This window comes from Erinaceus europaeus, chromosome 20, assembly GCF_950295315.1.
Source record: "Erinaceus europaeus chromosome 20, mEriEur2.1, whole genome shotgun sequence".
Taxonomy (NCBI): Eukaryota; Metazoa; Chordata; class Mammalia; order Eulipotyphla; family Erinaceidae; genus Erinaceus; species Erinaceus europaeus.
In genome coordinates, this window is record NC_080181.1 from 30,951,073 (window position 1) to 30,970,870 (window position 19,798).

At 44.2% G+C, this 19,798-nt stretch overlaps 1 protein-coding gene and 1 long non-coding RNA gene across 8 annotated transcripts in view; one reads left to right on the plus strand and one right to left on the minus strand.

Moving 5' to 3' along the window:
* LOC132534919 (uncharacterized) overlaps nt 1–15,098 on the minus strand; it is a 37,786-nt gene extending 22,688 nt beyond the window's left edge. The window contains exons 1-2 of the long non-coding RNA XR_009546676.1: nt 14,743–15,098; nt 7,533–7,622 (exon numbers count right to left, since the gene is read on the minus strand). This is a non-coding gene — a long non-coding RNA (uncharacterized LOC132534919). The remainder of the gene's footprint in view (nt 1–7,532; nt 7,623–14,742) is intronic.
* NTM (neurotrimin) overlaps nt 1–19,798 on the plus strand; it is a 1,300,688-nt gene that overhangs the window by 962,410 nt on the left and 318,480 nt on the right. The window lies entirely within an intron of this gene.

The following is a 19,798-nucleotide window of genomic DNA, read 5'->3' on the forward strand; positions in this document are numbered from 1 at the left end:
AGACAGAGAGAAAGAGAGACACCTGCAGACCTGCTTCACCACCTGTGAAGCGATTCCCGTGCAGGTGGGAAGCTGGGGGCTTGAACCGGGATCCTTTCGCTGGTCCTTGCGCTCTGTGCCACATGCGCTTAACTCACTGTGCTACCAATACCACCTGACTCCCGGTTGGTTTATTGAAGTAAAAGCATACCTATGAAGGTGACCCAGGACTGAGTTAAGGACCTTTGTGACTGAGAGCAGCAAGTGTTTGTGAGGATGTGACCACATCTGTTTCCCAGAGGGTCATTACTGTTCTTGTGATAGGTATGTGGAGAAAAACTACCTGGGACATTAGGACTGGTGAAGAAATTTGGGAGCAGACATCTCAGGCCTTTCACATCATCGGGGAGGATTAATTTCAGAGAAAGTCTTTCGTAAAAAATAGATTTTTTTCCTTGGATTTCCAGCAAAAATATTTTTTCTTGATTTGAGAACTCAGAGGGTGCTATTTATTAGTTTAATAACAGATCTTTAAGATTGGAAAAAGGTGGATGATGGGTGCCATGCAGATTATAAGATCTATTCTTCTAATTTGGAAATGTAGAAATGTATTTTGTAGAAATGAAGTAAAGTAATGTAGTTGGTGAACCAAGATCAAAGTCCCACCTATGTTTGGTCTAGAATCTCTTTTTATTAGAAATCCTTTGCTGGTTATTACATTTTTAACATAGTGAAGGATTTGGTCTTTCATTGGTTGTTTCCTACAGGCGAGCCTCTAAGTGAGAAAAGCATTTTCTGATGATTTTTGCTTCAAACAAAGCTTCTGTCTTCTCCAAACAGCTCTGGATTTTCCAAGCTATTATTAGCTCAGAGAATATAGATAATTGCAATCTACACAGAAATCTAAAAATAAAGTGTTTATTCATTATCTCTGAAGATTTTTTTAGCACATTGCTCCCCCCCCCCAAAAAAAAAAATTAAAGCCTTACAAGTACTTAGATGAAAGAATGACCCTTTCCCTCCTCCCCTCCCTGGAAGCTTAGATCCCTCCCTCCCTGGAAGCTTAGAATTAAAAATAAAACAAAATAAAAAAAAACCACCTAAAGGCAAAAATGGAGAGAGAAAATAAAGTACAGCAAGGGCATCAGTAGTTTGTTTGAAAATTATTGAGAATTGGTTGGAAAAACTCCATCTAACTCTTCCTCTGCAATGGCTAACCCTTATCTTACTGACATTACTGATCTGAGGTAGATGTTGATGGTGCTGTTGGGTATGTAATCAATGAGCTGCTTCATCATTTATTTCTGAAAAAACGGCCACAACAATATTGATCAACCCATATATTTCACGTTAAAGAGCTGCACTAATCAGACTGTGTGTGTGTGTGTGTGTGTGTGTTGTTGTTGTTGTTGTTGTTGTTGAAGCAAATGTCCTAGAACTGTATCCTGCTTTAAGCAAAGTTCTACTTGTAAAACCTCTTTCTTCATTTAAGTACTGCTCCTGGTGGCCATTGCTCCCACTCACCCCCACCCTTTTCTTTCTATCTTATTCCATAGGACAGAGAGAAATTGAGAGGGGAGGGGGAGATAGAGAAGGAGAGAGAAAGACACCTGCAGACCTGCTACACCACTCCACTGGAGGCATCCCTGCCGCAGGTAGAGAGCAAGGGCTTGAGCTAGGTCCCATGACAGGGTCCTTGTACATAGGACTGTGTGCACTTAACCAGCCTGTGCCACAGCCAGGGCCCCATGGTAAATCCATTTCTTCATCTGTAGTCTTCACATGATGAGCCAAAGGGCAAGGAGCTTTTTTTTTTTTTTCCTCTTTTCTTTTCTGTAAAGGCTTATATAGAAAGCATTATAGTTTCATGAATCCCACTGTCTCCGCTGCAGTCAGAAAAACACAGTTAGGGGCTGGTGTGGTGGTTAGGCACACACATTACAGTGTTCTAAGGACCTGAGTTCAAGTAGTGCCAGTCCTTAACTGAAGCAGGGAAGCTTCATGAGCTATGTAACAGTGGTATAATCCCCCCTCCCTTTCCCTCTCCCCTGCCCCTCCCCCTCTCTCCCTCCCCCCTTCCTCTCAATTGTCTATATCAAAAAGAATGAGTTGGGTAGAGGGGGAGGAGGAGGAGAAGATGAAAGAGAAGAATCAGCAGAAGTAGTGGTAGTAGGAAGGCTGTGTGGGAATGAGGTGATTTCACGAAGAATGATGTAAAACTAAGTGGACATCATTGGTAGTGATTACTTATAGGCTTTTGAAGCTAAAACCTTATTTTTATAGACCCACACAACATTATATATGTACTTCCTTTCCTTTCTTTTGTACCAGAGCACTTGTCAGTTTTGGCTGATGGTGGTGCTGGGGATTGAACCAGGCGCCCTATGAGCTTCAGGCATGAAAGTCATTTAAAATGCAGACTCATTAGACTGTCTCTTCAGTCCCCTCATAATATTTTCTAAAGGATCCTGTATTATCCCTCTCAGTTTTAGTCTTCTTATGGATGTATTTACTTAGTTACTGTTTTGTTTTTGTTGTTGGTGGGCTCTCACACATGAACAGTGTCATTGCTTTCAGGTGGCTTTTTTATGCATACAGACAGGCAGAGGGAGAGGCAGGGGGAGCAGAGACATTGCAACACCCCTGCTTCCTCAGGTACTGTAGCCCCTCCCATGTTGTGTTGGATTTCCAACCTAGGTTTGTGCATGGCAGTGCATACACTCTACCCGGTGAGCTGTCTCTCTAGCCCTGATTTTTCTTGTTTATCTGTCAATAAAAAAAAAATCTTTCTTGGATGGTGACACTGAATAACTCAGATAAGACTCATCTTTTTTCTTTTCCTTTTTAAAAATATTTTTATTTCATTATCATTGGGTAGAGAAAGAGAGAAATTGAGTGGGGAGGGGGAGATAGACAGGGAGAGAGACAGAGACACCTGCAGCTCTGCTTCACCTCCTGTGAAATTTTCCCCCTACAGGTGGGGACCAGGGGCTTGAACCTGGGTCCTTTTGCACTGTAATACTATGTGTTTAACCAAGTGCACTACCACCTGGCTCCTCTTTTTTCCTTTCCTTTCCTTTTTTTTTTTTTTAAACCGGAGCACTGATCAGCACTGGTTTATGGTGGTGTAGAGAACTGAACTTGGGACACTGGAGCCTCAGACACGAGAGACTCTTTGCATAACCATTATGCTATCTACCCCCTGCCACAACTTACAAAGAGTCTTTCTGTGAACTCGTGAATTCCATCTTATCTTCATCACACATTATTATCAATATTGACTATGTTACTGGTCTTTATCACTTATGTATTTATGATTCCTTAGAATTGCCTATTTTCTTCCAAAATATAGCAGAGCTTCTTTAGAAAGCCTGGGGGTGGGGGGAATTATGGTTTTTCATCTTTCCTAGTGACCTGAGAGGATTCTTCTATTTCAGTGGAATTTGAATCTGTTTCTTTCATATCATGTGACACAGAATGAAAAGCTTAAGGCTCATCTGCAATTGTCAACAACCAATCCTGCAGACTTATTGATGACACATTAAAAATGGAAAGAAAGAGAGAAAGGAAGAAAGGAAAAGAAGACAACTTACTGTGACATGGAAAACAAATTTAAAGATTGGCCTCCCCATAACCCATGGAGTTAGTTATACATGGTAGAAAAAGTCCCTAAATGTACAAAAACAGTTCTGGGAAATCAGTTGTTTTGAACCCTAGATGAACCATATACGTCCGCTTCTGTATGGCCTGCTGCTTCATCAGGAACTTCTCACCCCCTGAGCTATGCCCACATTCTGGGCAAATGAGCCAAAGCTTAGAAGAGTAAGGGTGGGTGAGTGCTTTTGTTATCTCAAGGTATATAAAGAACTCTTAAACTGCAGTGCGGGTTCCAAGCTCTTTGAACTTTCCTGTGTGACAGACAGTTCATGCTTGGGAACCCTCAGCTGAGTAGACTTGCAAATAAAATCCTTAACTCTTTCAACTTGGTGTGACATTTCTTTTCCTTTGGTATGGAATTCTTCCCATACAACAAGTTACTTTGGACCATCAGAAAAAAATTTTTTTTTTTTTTGACTGAGCAAGGAGTTTTAGAAGCAGGAGTGATAGAGTCAGATAATTCAGCTTTCTCCATCAGGTTCAGTCTTTTCACAGATTCTGAGTTACCATCTGAGATGTCTACCCTGACTGGAGGGAGATTTCAAGAAAAGTTCAGAGCTCTTAAGAAGAAAATGCACGCCTTGAGAATAGAATGAGTAAGGAGAAAACACAATAGCAGATAACCTTTGCTGAGCCCTTATAAGCCAGGAACTGTGCGAGGTGCATCAAATTAAACTTTTCCCTAAAACCCACAATAAACAACTCAACCTTCAAAGGCAGTAAAATTCTCATTTACAGAGGGAGAAGTAGAAACTTAGAGAATCTTAGTATCTTTCTTCAAGTTATCAGGCTGGGAAGCAAAAGGATGGAAACAGAATTTAAGTTCTAATCTACCCCACCCAAAGTTAGTGCTGCCTTTTTTTTTTTTTTTTTGCCTTTTTTCTTTTCATTTTATTGAATAGGACAGAGAGAATTTGAGAAAGGCGGGGAGACAGAGAAGGGGAGAAAAAATGGACTCTTGCAGACCTGCTTCACCACTTGTGAAGTTTTCCCCCTGCAGGTGGGGAGCAGGGACTCAAATCCCGATCCTTCAGCAGGTCCTTGCACTTAGTACTATGTCACTTCACTGGGTGCACCATCACCTGGCTTCCATGCTGTTCTTACTACTTACTATTCTGAGGTCTTTGTTTCCTTCCTTCCCCTTTCCCTGTCCTCCCCCACCCACATCCCTTCCCCCCTTCCCTTTTCCCTGCTCCTCCTCCTTCTTTTTGGTGGTTGGTTCTTCTCTTCCTCCTCCTCCTCCTCCCTCTCCTCCTCCTCCTCCTCCTCCTTTTTCTTCCTTCTTCCTTCTCCTTCCTCTTCTCCTTCTTCTCATCCTCGTCCCCCTCCTCATCCTCTCTCTCTCTCTCATTTGAGAGGATCACGAGAAACAGTCAAATGACTCCTTTGCATATCACCCATAGCACATGCATGTTTACCAATCAGTTATCTCTGTACCATCAACCCAACATATATTGAGCAACTTAGCAAAAGTGTACAAACAACAGATATGTACAAAGGACGCACCAGAAATAAAGTGGAAGAACTCATATTTTCTTCCTCCTAGGTGACAGCTTCACCACCTTCTCCTTCTCCTTCTCCTTCTCCTTCTCCTTCTCCTTCTCCTTCTCCTTCTTCTCCTTCTTTTTTTTGCCTCCAGGGTTATTGCTGGGGCTTGGTGCCTACACTATGAATCCACTCCTGGAGGCCATTTTTGCCATTTTGTTGCCGTTGTTGTTATTGTTGTTGGATAGACAGAGAGAAATCAAGAGAGGAGGGGAAGACAGAGGGGGGTAGAAAAAGACTCCTGCAGACCTGTTTCACTGCCTGTGAAGCAACGCCCTAGCAGGTGGGGAGCAACAGCTTGAACCAGGCCAGTCCTTGGCGCTTTGCACCTTGTGCACTTAACCGCCTGGCCCCTGCACCACCACCACCACCACCACCACCACCACCACCACCACCTGCTTCTAATGGTGTGTCCACTGATTGTGCAGACCCCACAGACACATAGGCTTTATCACTCTTTGATTTCCCTGGAAAAAACAAGTTTACTTTCTGCATGCAGCCCTGCCTATAGAAACATGATTACCCCGGAATTACAAATTAAGGCTGCTTGAGCTGGTGAGGCTGGCTGGGAGAGCTGAGAGTTGCCACTCTTCGTGTGGAGTCTTACCTCCCAGCAGATCAAGGAGACATGGCTTAGCATGTCACCAGAAGCAGAGCTGAGCTTACTGTCCCCCCCACACACACACCAAGGTGCGCAAGCTGTAACTGCAATGTACTCCCAACCCATCCTTCCCCTTCCCTCCCCTCCCTTTCAGTCATCTCCCCTCCTTTCCCTTCCCCTCAGGATACCTACATGCCTGCATGTGGCTGGACAACTCAAGCAGTAGGCTCTGGTCATTGCAAAGACTAACTGCTTTTATAGTACACAAATACATCACTAATTAGCAATTAGCCATCAAGGGAGAAGAATCTGAGGGGAGCTGGGGAGCTGAAATTGTCTCCTAAGAGACAGGAGAGAGGGGTTGGGAAAAAGGCAGCACTTAAAGTAAGCCAGTTAAAAACAAGGAGACGCCTCGTTGGGGCAAGATGTCTGGAGCTGCTTTTCTATTTCGCAAAGGACCCCACTGCATTCTGCCAAGTGCTTTTTCCCTTTAATTTTTAAATGCATTCAAATTTCAAGGGGAATTTAATCCGTATGTTTCTGGTTCTTTTACACTTAACTCATCAAAATGTTGTTCTTTAAGAGCTGTTTGATCTGGAAGGCTTATGAGCCTTTGTTATAAGCCTTTTCAAAACCTCTTTCCCCCTTCCGAACCAGCAAATGGAATCGTGCCAACTCAGAACAGTATTTGAATAAAGCAAAGTCCAGCTTTAGGATTAAAAGCAGAACATCAGGTGTGTGGGCTGAATTTGCAGAGGCAATACACTTGACCTCACCATGGGAGTAAGACCAAGAGCACCTTGGGTATACCCAGCATGGGGAGGGATGCTAGGTGGATGCCCAGAAGAATAGTAACAGTGCACCTGCAAGCTGTGTTAGGGAACCAGGAGCCTAGAGTGTCATCTTCAATTCTATCTTGTCCATCTTTCCACTAACTGACACCTGTGACACAGAATAAGACTAGTGCTGTAGCAGTAACAACCATAGCACATATTCAAGATTATCCGCTATGTTGCTGAGCCAGTGAAATAGCTCACTTGGCCAGTGCCCTGCTTTGCCACATATGTGACCCAGGTTCAAGCCAGGCCCCCACTCACTGCACTGACAGAAGCCCTGATGCTGTGGCTCCTCCCTCCATCCTTCCCTTCTGTCTCTGTCATATGTCTATCACTATCACGATTTCTGCTGTCTGTTTCTACTATCTGTCTGTCATCAAATGCCAACTATATTGTCAATGATTTTTCTAGTGCTTTTTTTAAAAAAAATATTTATAAAAAGGAAACAGTGTCACAACCATAGGATAAGAGGGGTAGAACTCCACACAATTCCCACCACCAGAACTCCGTATTCCACCCCCTCCCCTGATAGCTTTCCTATTCTTTAACCCTCTGGGTGTATGGACCCAGGGTCATTGTGGGATGCACAAAGTGGAAGGTCTGGCTTCTGTAATTGCTTCCCCACTGAACATGGGCATTGACAGGTCAATCCATACTCCCAGTAGGCCTCTCTTCTTCCCTAGTGGGGCGGGGTTCTGGGGAATCGGAGCTCCAGGACACATGGAAGTCCAGGGAAGTCTGTTTGGCATCCTGGTGGCTGAAAAGAGAGTTAACATATAAAGCCTCCTTCAGCTCTCATCAAATTCCTAAGGTAGGTGTGCAAGTCATACAGTTTTGTGAATACAGACTTAGGATTTAAGGGGCCAGGTGGTGGCACAGCCAGCAGGATCTGAGTTCAAGCCCCCTGTCCTCACCTGAGGGGGGGGAGGTTTAGGAGCAGTGCTACAGGTGTCTCTCTTTTTCTGCCCCTCTCCGAATCTTCCTTCCCCTTTTAATTTTCTGTCCTATCAAAAGAAAAAAAAAAGTATTTAGACTTAGTGAGGTTGGGTTTGAGTTCCAGCACAAACAGCACACAATCCTAATGTATTTGAAAATGTGCTTCCATTTCTTCTTCTTCCTGTTATTTGATTGCTTGTGCTGCAATTGCTTCACTATGAGTCAGCCATTGGGCTTGTCAGCTACTCTGCTTTAAAAGTCTTCCCCAGGGTTTTTTTTTTTTTTTCCCTTTCTTTCTTGTTCTTTGTTTTGGTGTTGGGTTTGTGCCAAAATCCCCTATCTTCCTAGTTCTATCCACTGATTCCAAAATAGAGTTAAATTGACTCCTTTTTCTACATGGCTGGCCTAAACACACGTGAAGATAATTAGCCATATCCCCAACCTTCTCCAGTCCAGGGTTAACACCTGTGTGTGATGGACCTTCCCTGTTTCCTGGCTCTCATTTCCTCTGCTTGCATGTTTCTGACACACACAATAAATGTGATGTACCAGATGAGGACCGATCTATACAGAGCACATGGGAACTTTTGTATTTTACAGTCCTATTCAGATGGTCTCGTAATTCAATAGTTTGTGTGTGTGTGTGTGTGTGTGTGTGTGTGTGTGTGTGTGTGTGTGTGTGTGTGTGTGGTGGGGATCACATTATCCCTTTGTGTTCATCTTGACATCATGTTAACAGTATATGGTTACTTATTTTTACATTGTTGTCTGCATTCTGTCTTCTGTATTTCTGTGGTGGAACTTTTGTTTTGAAATCTGAACCTTTCCAGTGAACAGTGAAGAACTGATAAAACAATGAATAGGGATTTAATGGTTAAAAAAAAGTGATATGTTCCTGAGTATTGAGAAATTGAATTGGGGGTGTGTGATTAAACTAGAAGAGTCTCCCGGATTCGTGCTTATGTGCTAAATACACAGCCCTTGATCCTTAGCCTTCAAAGCTTCATCTAGGAGAGTCCTTGTGCAGCTCAAGTAAGTTTTATCATGCAAGAGTGTTGGCAAAATGGATTGTCCTTGGCCCTCCTATTGGGCAAGCAGCAGAGAGCAAGCTCACAGCCTGTGTAGGACATCTTTCAATTTGCCAAATGACTAAACGTGTAGTCCTTGCAGCAGGCATCCACCAGCTGTGCCCACATGGCTCCGTCAGCTGGGCTGCTTTGCAAAGAGCAGGCAAGGCTCATCTACCTTCTCTTGGTAGTAGAATCCCATGCCAACAAGACCCTCATTAGATATGGACATTTGCATGAAATCTTCAGCAGCCAAAGGTAGATGGCTTTGCTTAACAAAGGGTAGCATTCATCCTCCAGGCCAAGGGGTGACTTCCAAGGGGAGTTTGGCCCATTGCTGGGCCCTGTGCTAACACGACCAGGTCCAGGAGCTGACCATCAGTTGGGGCTGATGATTCTAGCCATCTGTCCACTTAACTTTTACCTGCCTTTCATCTTTGTACTCTCATGGGCTCTGGCAAACCCCTTTAAGCTTCACTGACCTATTCTGCCTGTGAGCTGGACAGGCCCTTACTAAACCTGAGAGCTTTTCAAATGCATCCCCATGGAAATTCCTTCTCTTGCTAACTGTCTTTGGCTTGGGTTTTAATCTCCAAAATTGTGTGATGTGCTTTTCTCCTTTGATAGTTTTCTCTGAGAGGTTGAACAGATATCTAATAGTTACATAGCTGAAGACAAGTGGGAATGAAGAGACTTCATGAAGGCAATACCACCTGCCTTTCGAAGCCCAGTGCTAAGGAGAGAAAAACAAAAACACCACTTTTAAGAGAACTTCTTTGTTTCCCACCTGTAAGGAGGAAGTTTCACAAGTGGTGAAACAGTGCTGTATGTCTTTGTCTTTCTCCCCCTCCCTCCCTTCCGCTCCTTCCCTCTCCCTCAACCCTTCGCTTTTTTTTTTGCCTCCAGGGTTATTGCTGGGACTTGGTGCAGGAACTATGAATTCGTTGCTCTCGGCAGCCATTTTTCCATTTTATTGGATCGGACAGAGAGAAATTGAGAGAGGACAGGGAAATAGAGAGGGGGAGGGAAAGATAGACACCTGCAGACCTGCTTCATTGCTTGTGAAGTGTCCTCCGTGCAGGTGGGGAGCCGGGAATGAAACCTGGATCCTTGAGAGGGTCCTTGCACTTCATACTGTATGTACTTGACTGGGTGTGTCAAGTACAGTTACCCCTCCCCTTTTATCTCCTCCTTTCCACTCAATTTCTCTCTGTCCTATCCACAATAAATAAAATAAATAAAGGGGAAACCATTCACATTACAAAAAAAAAGGCCCTTCAGTATGGTAGAAACTCACTGTTCATCTATAGACCTTGCTATAAGAGAACAGACAAGCCAATGTAAAGAATTTGTTACAGGCTACGATAGGCTGTCAATTCTGTTGCCTCTCAAAACAAGGAACAGTACACAGTGAGACAAAGTAGTCTGAAGACAAGAAAGGAGCTGAGCTTTTTGCTGAACAGGATGTAGTCTGGTGCAGGAATGGGTGGCTTGGGAGTGAGGAGAGATCACCGGGAAGTTCTCTTGTATAAGGGAGTCAGAGACACACACAGGAAGCTGCACACGGACAGCTCAGGAACTCCAAGCCAAGAGGCTCCCACCCCAATTTCATTTCCAAATAGCTCAAGGTGACAGAACGGCTGTTGCCAGTAGTTACACACCTTGACATCTTTCCAGAAAGCCCTTCTTTGACTCACCAGCACTGTCCATAGTAATCCACAACAGGAAGTCACAGAGTTCTTTAAAGCAACTTAACACTTGCCTGCAATAAAACCAGCAAATCGTCCAGAGTAGATATGACCTAGTCCAATGGCTGGCACACAGACAATGAAAATACCTGCATTATTTATGGTTTTCAGTGCCTGTTTAAGCATTCACGTCTAAGAATGTATGTCTATGCATATTTCTCTGTCTCTGTATATCCACATGTATGCATGGGTAGTGCTTTTCCCATGATAATTTTCCAGAGTAACAGTATCTCCTCTCACAAACAAAGCAAATGCATTATAGTGGGGTTAACTGATTGTGTGAGGGCAGAGAGTTCATAAATAATGGGGAAAGGCACTGATGGAGGGATATCGGCCGCGGAATAAGGTGAGCATTGTGCTCTACGTGCTCTAAGCATCCACATGGTCTTGTGGTGCTTTCTTGTTTTTGCCTTTCATGCCCTCCCTTTACACTTCAAGTCCTACCAAATTCACTGGTAGAGTTTTGTGTCTAAAAGAAGCATGAAGGGGCTAAGTGGTGGTTTACCAGTTAGAGAGCACATATTACAACGTGCAAGCTCCTGGGTTTAAGCTCCTAGTCCATACCTGTAACCTCTCTCTCTCTCTCTCTCTCTCTCTCTCTCTCCCCTTCTCTCCCTCCCTCACTCTCTCCCTAACTCCCTTCCTCCCTCCCTTCCTCCCACTTGCCTTGTCAATTTCTGTCTCTACCCAGTGCATAAATAATAAATAAAAATAAAAATAGTAGAATGGAAAGAAAATGAGATTTATCAGCAGGTAAGGGGGGAGAGCATCACTCTGGCACCTGTAGTGCCTAGGATCAAACTCAGGACCTCATGCTTGGGGGCTCAATGTTCTGTCCACTATCCCACTTCCCAAGTCAAGCATAGTGAAAATGGATGCCAAGAGCTAGGGTCTACTTTGGACTCAGACAGTCTCTGGCTCTGTTTGGTGAGGACTCATCCATCATCCTGCCTTTCCTGTGAGTGAACCTTACCATCCCTGGGGAACTCCCTGTTCCTCTCACTTTTAGCTTTCCCAGCCCATACTTGTCCCTTGTACTTTGAGCTCATGCTCTGTTTCTTCAGGCCACCTTTACTTTATGTTTGGAACACAGACTCTTCACCTCTGTCTTTCTTGCCAATAGTTATTTCACTGAGACCTTAAATTATTCGAACAGTTGGGTCAGTCTCTCCCTTTCTTTCCTTGGCACTCCCTTCCTCATCCAACCTGTAACAATCCATGGCTTCATATACTATTGTCAGCATCTTCAATGTTCTCTAGCACTGTCTTATGTCACACTCTCCTGGTAACACTCCATTCTAGATGGTATCGCATCCTAAGAGATTTTACAGGATGCTGCTGGAAGAAATCACAAAGTTCTTTACAGTGCTGTCTCCATAAATCCATGATCTCCAACTTCAGGAAGATTCACACACAGAATGCAGGCAGTTCTGTGTTTCCTTGTTTCTGTATCACTCACATTCTCTACACTGGCTATTCTCAGTCTTCCCTTTAATACTTTACACTTCAAATCATACTTTTTTTTTTTTTTTTCTAATCCCAGAGGATCACTTTGCTTGTAACTTGGCCTTTCTCCTTTGGCAATTTCTTGTCCAACTTAAACATCAATTTTCTCTGGGAGTTTCCTCCTGACACTTACATTCTCTCATAGTTCTCGTTATTCCCCAGTTATAAAACATGTCATGCATTTTTATTGCTTGTTTAACTTTACTATTATCTGTAGATTTCAACAGGTCAAAAAACATGCATTTTATCCCCAACAAGTACACATTTTTCGTAGGTGTCACTAAATGTTTGCTGGGGAAAGGAAAAAAGGTGAATATGCAAACCAGTAAATGAAAAGCAACATTACATATCCCATAACATAAGCGTTTTTGTTTTACAAAAGGGAAACATTTCCACTTCCAGCAAATACTCAAAGATTCTGGAAACTTCATTTGCTCCCATTTTCTTTCCTCCTTTCCTTTGCTTACTCCCTGACTTCCTGTCTCTCTCCTTCAATTAAATGTGTGCAAACCCCTATTTCTTCATGAAAATACTCTACGTATTGTTTTTAACAAAAGATTTAGAGAGAAACGTACACAGAGATATAGGAAGAGAGGGCCTGGGTGGTGGCGCACCTGGTTGAGCGCATGTTACCTAGTGTGCAAGGAGCCACGTTCACCCCAGCTCGTCTATTCCCCAGGTCTCCCTCATAGCTGAGCATTCTCCCCCAACCCCAACTGGGCTAATTTAGGCTTCTTTAATCTCTCATTGGGATGGCTACAGTGACCCCCTAACTGACCTCAGACTGTCTCTGATCCAATTCACTTTCCATGCCACAGTCAGGACCTTTGGAATAGAAATCTAATTCCGTCCTTTCACTGTTGGAACTTTTTTTTTTTCTTTTTCTTCTTTTTGTCCTTTATGTTCCGGTTAAACTTCTGTCACCTTTACTAGACTTTGGAATCTTTAAGTCTCTCACTATCCAACACATTTTTTTAATGTTCTTTTTATTATCTTTATTTATTGGATAGAGACAGCCCGAAATTGAGAGGGAAGAGGGTGGTAGAGAAGGAGAGAGACACCTGCAACACTGCTTCACCACTCGCAGAGCTTTCCCCCCTGCAGGTGGGGACTGGGGGTTTGAACCTGGGTCCTTGTGCATTGTAATATGTGCACTCAACCAGGTGCACCACCACCCGGCCCCCTAACCATGCAACATCATCATGTCATTTTTACCTTTGCGTCTTTACACCTTCTATCCCTTGTAACATATTCCCAGAAGCCGACATCGTATTCTCTAGTAATGCTAAACTGATGCCATCTTTGGTCCATGTTTTCTTCTGCCTCTAGACACATACATGTGGTTCCTTCTACTGGGGTGCAGACCTGAAGAACTTTTGCAGTACTTGATGCTTACAGATTCTACACAGAACTTAGTACACTAGACAGAATTTTAGATCTGCAACCAGAGACTTGGTTTACCAGTTTATTCTCTCTTCTGTCCATCTGGTCATCCATCAGATAATATTTTAGTCCTTTTCTTTTCTCCCAAATATATTTTGTCTGGAGATGTCCTACAAGTCTCAGATATCAAGTACTCTAGGAAAACTTATTATTTAAGGCAGTGCCAGAGAATAGACTCAAGTTTTCATGCCTGTGTTGTATTACAGAGACAGATCTCTGGCACAACTTGTCTTGTACATTTTTATAAGGGGAGTGGAGGAGAGGGAGGAAGGGAGGAGGAAGAGAGAGAGAGAGAGAGAGAGAGAGAGAGAGAGAGAGAACTCACAGATCCACCATTTGTGGAGCAACAGTTTTTCTGTCCATGTGCCATCATCATATGGTATACAGAATCAAATCCAGGATCTAATTCTTGGAAAGTATGTACTTTATCTACTGTGTCATCTCCCTAGAACCAGAGAATGTGAGTGTGCTTGCATACACAAGTCACCATCATCACCATCATCATCATCATCATCATCATCATCATCATCATCATTGCCACTGAAGTTATCACCGAGGCTCTGCTTTCATATCAGATCCACTACTCCCAGTGCCATTTTTTCCTTTTTTTTTTTTTTCCTTTTTATTTATTTGCCAGGACTGGGAGAAATTGAGAGGGGAAGGGAGACAGAGGGGGGTGGGCAATGACAAACCCAGTTAAACACACAGAGTGCAAAGCGCAAGTACCCATGCAAGGATCCAGGTTCAAGACCCTGGTTCCCCACCTTCAGAAGGAAGCTTCACAAGCGGTGAAACAGGTCAACAGGTGTCCATATTTTTCTATTCTCTGTCTCCCCTATCTCTCTCAATTTCTTTCTGTCCTATCCAATAAAATGGAAGAAATGGACACCAGGAGCAGTGGATTCACAGTGCTGGCATGGAGCCCCAGCAATAATGCTGGAGGAGAGAGAGGGAGAGTGAGAGAGAGAAAGAGAGAGAGAGAGAGAGGGGGGGGGAGAGAAGAAGGGGGAGAGAGAGAGGAATGGAGAGAGAGAGAGGTGGAGAGAGACCAACCTGCAGCACTGCTTCACCACTCATGAAGCTTTCCCCTATAGTTGGGTAATGGGGGCTTGAACCTGGGTCCTTGAGTACTGTAACATGTGTATTCAGCTGGGTCCCTACCACCCAGCCCCCCACTTCTCTTATTTTAGAAGGTGTATTGCACCCATCTAGCAGCTCCTTCTAGCCAACAAGGATATGATTCTGGTTTCTTTTATACCAGATGCTGTACTAGGCATATCAAGACTTGTCTGTATCACCTAGTGGATGGCTTGCCCACAAGAGACCTCCCACAAGGAGCACATCACAGCTGTTCTGTGTCCCTAACTAGCAAAATTGTTGGATTCCCCCCAAATTAAAAAAAGGTAATAACAGATATTCATTACCTGGCTGGTGGGATGAGACTAGAAGAGGCTGGGTGAGGGGATAAGCTGTCAAGCCTGGTCTCTGACTCCATGTCATGTGATTGCCGAGTTGTCTTGTGCTCTCTGTGGGCTGGGGAACCAGGAGCTGTTGTGACAGACCTGACTGCCCATAGGGGACATCAGCCACTCTCAAAAGGGGTGGGCTCCTCCTCCCAAGCTGTTCAGGTGTCTCCCTGCCAGAGTGTCCCTGCTTAAAGATCCCAGTCCTTCCTTCTCTGTAGGAAGATCCAAACCAGTGATGTTCCAGCCAGGGATGAGGCTGGGTGAGGAAGGGCTGGACTATTTGGCTAGAGCATCACAGCCCACCAGGGACACTGGATTCCAGGTGTTGGTAAATAGTGACCTCTCTCTGCAGAGGAACAGCGGCTTTGCCTCCTCTTTTATTAGGATGATTATTATTATTTTTGTGGTTCCCATGGAAACAACCAGAGTGAGAGAACAAAAAAGTCAGGGAGGTGAGAGTGATGAGAGAAGGCCCCCATATGTTTAAGGAGAGAGAGAGAGGAAGAGAGGGAGAGAGAGAGGGAAAGAGAGAGAGAGAGAGAATGTGTGTGTATATACACATGCATATACACACGCATATACACACCCCTGTGTGTATATGTATATGCATATATACCCCTGTGTATATGTGTGTGCACTCAACTTTGTTCTCCAGCACACTGCTGGGTCAGGACGAGTATTGTGCTGTTTATTCACAGCATTTGTTACAATCAGGCTGAAGAAGGAGTCAACTGCTATTAGCTTTTAGCAATTAGGGAGGCTTTGTAATGACAACTCCATCAGATTAATAGGAGGAGGAGTGAAGACAGAGATGGAGATGTTCAGGATGAGCCAGGGGAGTGTTAGAGAAGAAAGCGTAACTCAAAAAATGGGATTGAAGCCCAAGAGATAATTTCCTAGGTACAGGGTGTGCCTTGCACTGAGCATAGCCCAGATTCAAGCCCAGCACCATGCAGTAATGCCAGGGTACAGAGGGAAACAGCCCCCCTAGGCCATAGAAACTGTGGACTCACCAACTGAGTACTGCTTCTTCGTTTTCTTTTTCTTTTTTAATTTATTTTTTTATAAAATGGAAACACTAACAAAACCATAGGCTAAAAGCGGTACAAGTCTCACCACCAGAGCTCCATATCCCATCCCCTCCCCTGATAGCTTTCCTATTATTTAATCCCCTGGGAATATGGACCCATTAAATCCCAGGGGTCATTATGGGATGCAGAAGGTGGAAGGTCTGGCTTCTGTAACTGCTTCCCCGCTGAACATGGACATTGACAGGTTGATCCATATTCCCAGCCTGTCTCTCTCTTTCCTTGGTGGGGCAGGGATCTGAAGAATCGGAACTCCAGGACACATTGGTGGGGTCGTCTGTCCAGGGAGATCAGCTTGGCATCATGGTAACATCTGGAACCTGGTGGCCCTCTTCTTTTTCTTTTTTTTATAAAGGTATTTTTAAACTTTTAATATTTATTTATTTTCTCTTTTGTTGCCCTTGTTTTATTTATTGTTGTAGTTATTTTTGTTGTTGTTGATATTGTCATTCTTGGATAGGACAGAGAGGAATGGAGAGAGGAGGAGAAGACAGAGAGGGGGAGAGAAAGATAGACACCTGCAGACCTGCTTCACCGCCTGTGAAGTGACCCCCGCAGCAGGTGGGGAGCCGGGGGCTGGAACCGGGATCCTTAAGCTGGTCCTTGCGCTTTGCGCCACGTGTGCCTAACCCACTATGCTACTGCCCAACTTCCTATAAAGGTATTTTTTAATGCCACCATGGTTATCTCTGGGGCTCAGTGCCTTCGTGATGAATCCACCACTCCTGAGGGTCCCTCTCCTCTCCTCTCCTCTCCTCTCCTCTCCTCTCCTCTCCTCTCCTCTCCTCTCCTCTCCTCTCCCCTCTTCTCCACTCCTCTCCTCTCTTCTCCCCTCTTCTCCACTCCTCTCCCATTACCTTTTCCCCTTACTTCTTTCCTTCACTTTTGGGGGCTGGGAAAAAAATGTCAGCCTAGGCTCCATTCTTGGAAATGTCAGAGTGCTATATCCTTGAACCATTAAGTGATGATCAAGCGGTGACCCAGAGGAGCATTGCGTCCTGCCCCCTCTCCACTGTCTCTCAAAACTGAGGTGACTGGCCCTGCAATGTCCTTAGTGTCACTGAGACCACAGTGATCAAGAGCAGCGGATCTAGGTGTATCTCAGCTATGGAATGCATGAAACAGAGTGGAAAGCCATTCTTACTGGACTGTGAATACCATCTTGAGACATTAGAACCAGAGAGAACAGTCATGTGACAGGCAATGCCCTACCACTCTGACTTCAGCCCTGTGCTCTTACATCTCCAAAGGGAAGGACTTTTTTCTCAGTCAGCCTTGTCTGTAGGTGTGGTTGAGTGTCTAGTTCATAGTCATGGGGTTGGGAATAACACCTTTAGATTTCTTACCAGCTGTTCATCAATAAACAGGAACCTTTGGAAGGTCCAGTTGAGAGCAAAAGTAGCATGGAGCCTTGGGAGGTGATACAGTGGTAGAGCACAGGACTTGTAGGCATGACTTTCCACGTTTGGCCCCTGGCACTGGGAGATGCCAGAATGATGCTGTCATGCTCACCCAATCTCTCATCTTGTAAATAAATAAATAGATCAGGCACACCAAAGTGAAGGACTCTGGAGAAGGAGGGTAATGAGAGGGTATTGTGGTCTTGGTGAATGATGACAGAAAAGGGCCTAAGGTGAGGGTGAGAGTGTTCTGCAGATAGAAACCAGAAATAAGAAGCCAGACAGATTTATCAACTTTAAACTATTAAATCCTCCCCCCAAAAAAAAGATAGATTGGTGGCTCATCAGTATTGAGCTCACATGTTACCATGGACAAGGACCCAGGCTCAAACCTCAAATTCCCACCTGCAAGGAGAAAAATTCGTAAGTGGTGAAGCATTGCTGCAGGTGTTTCCCTTTCTGTCTCCCTTTCTATTTCCCCTTTCCCTCTTGAGACCTCTCTGCCTCTATCCAATAAATAAAAATGATTAAAATTGATAGAAAGAAAAGAGAATCATTTGATCAAAGTCAAAAGCTTATAAAAATAAATAAACAAATGAATACCTTAATCTTAAATAAGGAGGAGGCAAACAGTGGTGCACTGGTTTAAGTGAGTATATTACAAAGCACAAGGATCCCAGTTCGAGACCTCGGTTCCCCACATGTAGGCAGAAAGGCAGGTCTGCAGCTCTCTGTCTTTCTATCTCCTCCTCCTCCCTCAATTTCTCTCTGTTATATCCAATAAAATAGAAAAAAAAAATAGCTGCCAGGAGCAGTGGATTTGTAGTGCCAGCACCAAACCCCAGCAATAACCCTGAAGGCAATAAAAAAAGATAGTAAAATAAAATAATATAAGATAAAGAAGGAAACTGCTCACCTTCGACTACTTAAAAGGGCACACAGTCTACACTGGATTCTACTGGTGCCCCACACACTTTTATTTTGTATTAGTCAGTGAGACACTTATGTCTTCCAGCCACACCACTAACTATTACCTTCACTAGTACAGCACCTGAAAACACACTGGAAGTGGGATGTCCTGCCCTGTACCACACCCTAAATGTGCTCTTACTCCTCTTTGGAGAAGTGCAGCTCAGCCTGGCAGAACCAGCATGAAGGCCCCTGGCACCTTTGTCCAGTGCTATTACCTTGCCTTCCTCATCACTATTTCACTATTGTTGCTTCTCCCTCCCACTCCACACACATACTGTATATATATATATATATATATATATATATATATATATATATATATATATATATATATATATAGCCTCTAGGATCTAACCCACAGGTCTCCCTGTACACCCTGCCAACTGCTTGGGCCACTAAGACCCCTTATTCCATAGCAGCCCATACTACATTGGGTACTTATCACTGGGGCTTGGTGCCTGCAGTACAAATCCACTGTTCCTGTGGCTATTTTATTTTATTTTTTGCATAGGACAGAGAGATATTAAGAAGGGAGGGGAAGAAAAAGATGGAGGGATACACCTGCAGACCTGCTTCACCACTTGGAAAGTCACCTCTTTCCCCTGCAGGTGGGGAACTGGGGGCTCGAACTGGCATCCTTATGCTTCATATGATGTGTGCTTAACCCAGTGTGCCACTGCCCAGCCCCCTATGATTTTTTTTTCCTTTCTGACCAGCAACTTTTGATTGCAAGGAGCAACTCAGTGACACATGGCCAGAGTAACCGAGTGTGTTGTAATTGGTTGGGCATTGGTCTTGAAATGTCAAGGAAAGATTTATTTCCTGGTGCCACCTCCCTAGGTGCTAATTTTGCTAGAGGCAGCCGGATAATGGTGCCTGCTCACAATGGGCGAGAGTTCCTAATCTGAATACAGGCCTGTAATTGGGTTGAAGGGGTTTTAAATCATTAAAGTCACATTTCGAAAGGGGAACTCGAAATAGAACCCCAAGATTGAATGACTCACTTAGTATTTAATGAGGGAGTCATGGAGTATTACTTATAATATTCTCTTAATGACTTACAAGCAATGGAGCTCCCCCACCCTCCAGGGCTGTATTCACCAGGCACAATTCTGCAGTCTCAGATCCAACACTCCGGCTCAATTAAATACTGACCTATCTAGGAGCAATCAGGCTCCGACCAGTGGAAACACCAATTTCTTTCCCCACTGTCTCCTCACTCTTCATCTCCCTTTCTACCTTGCTCTGGGGTTGCCAGGAGAAATGCCAGGACTTACCAAGTCATAAATCATCCTGGAGTTCTGGCAAGCCCAGCTTACTATGAGCACAACAGGGTGGCAGAGAGGACCTTGCAGAGGGGCTGGTAGGAAAGGGGGAGACATCACAAGGAGAATGGAGGGCACAACTGGCAGGTCTTAGAGGGCATACTTTGCTGCTTCCATCTGTGCTCTAATGTGATGACTTATCCAGTTCCTTTCCAATCACTAGTGAGTTTTTAATGACTGGATCTCCTTATTACTGGGCAAACACATCTCTAACCCAGAGCTCCATATC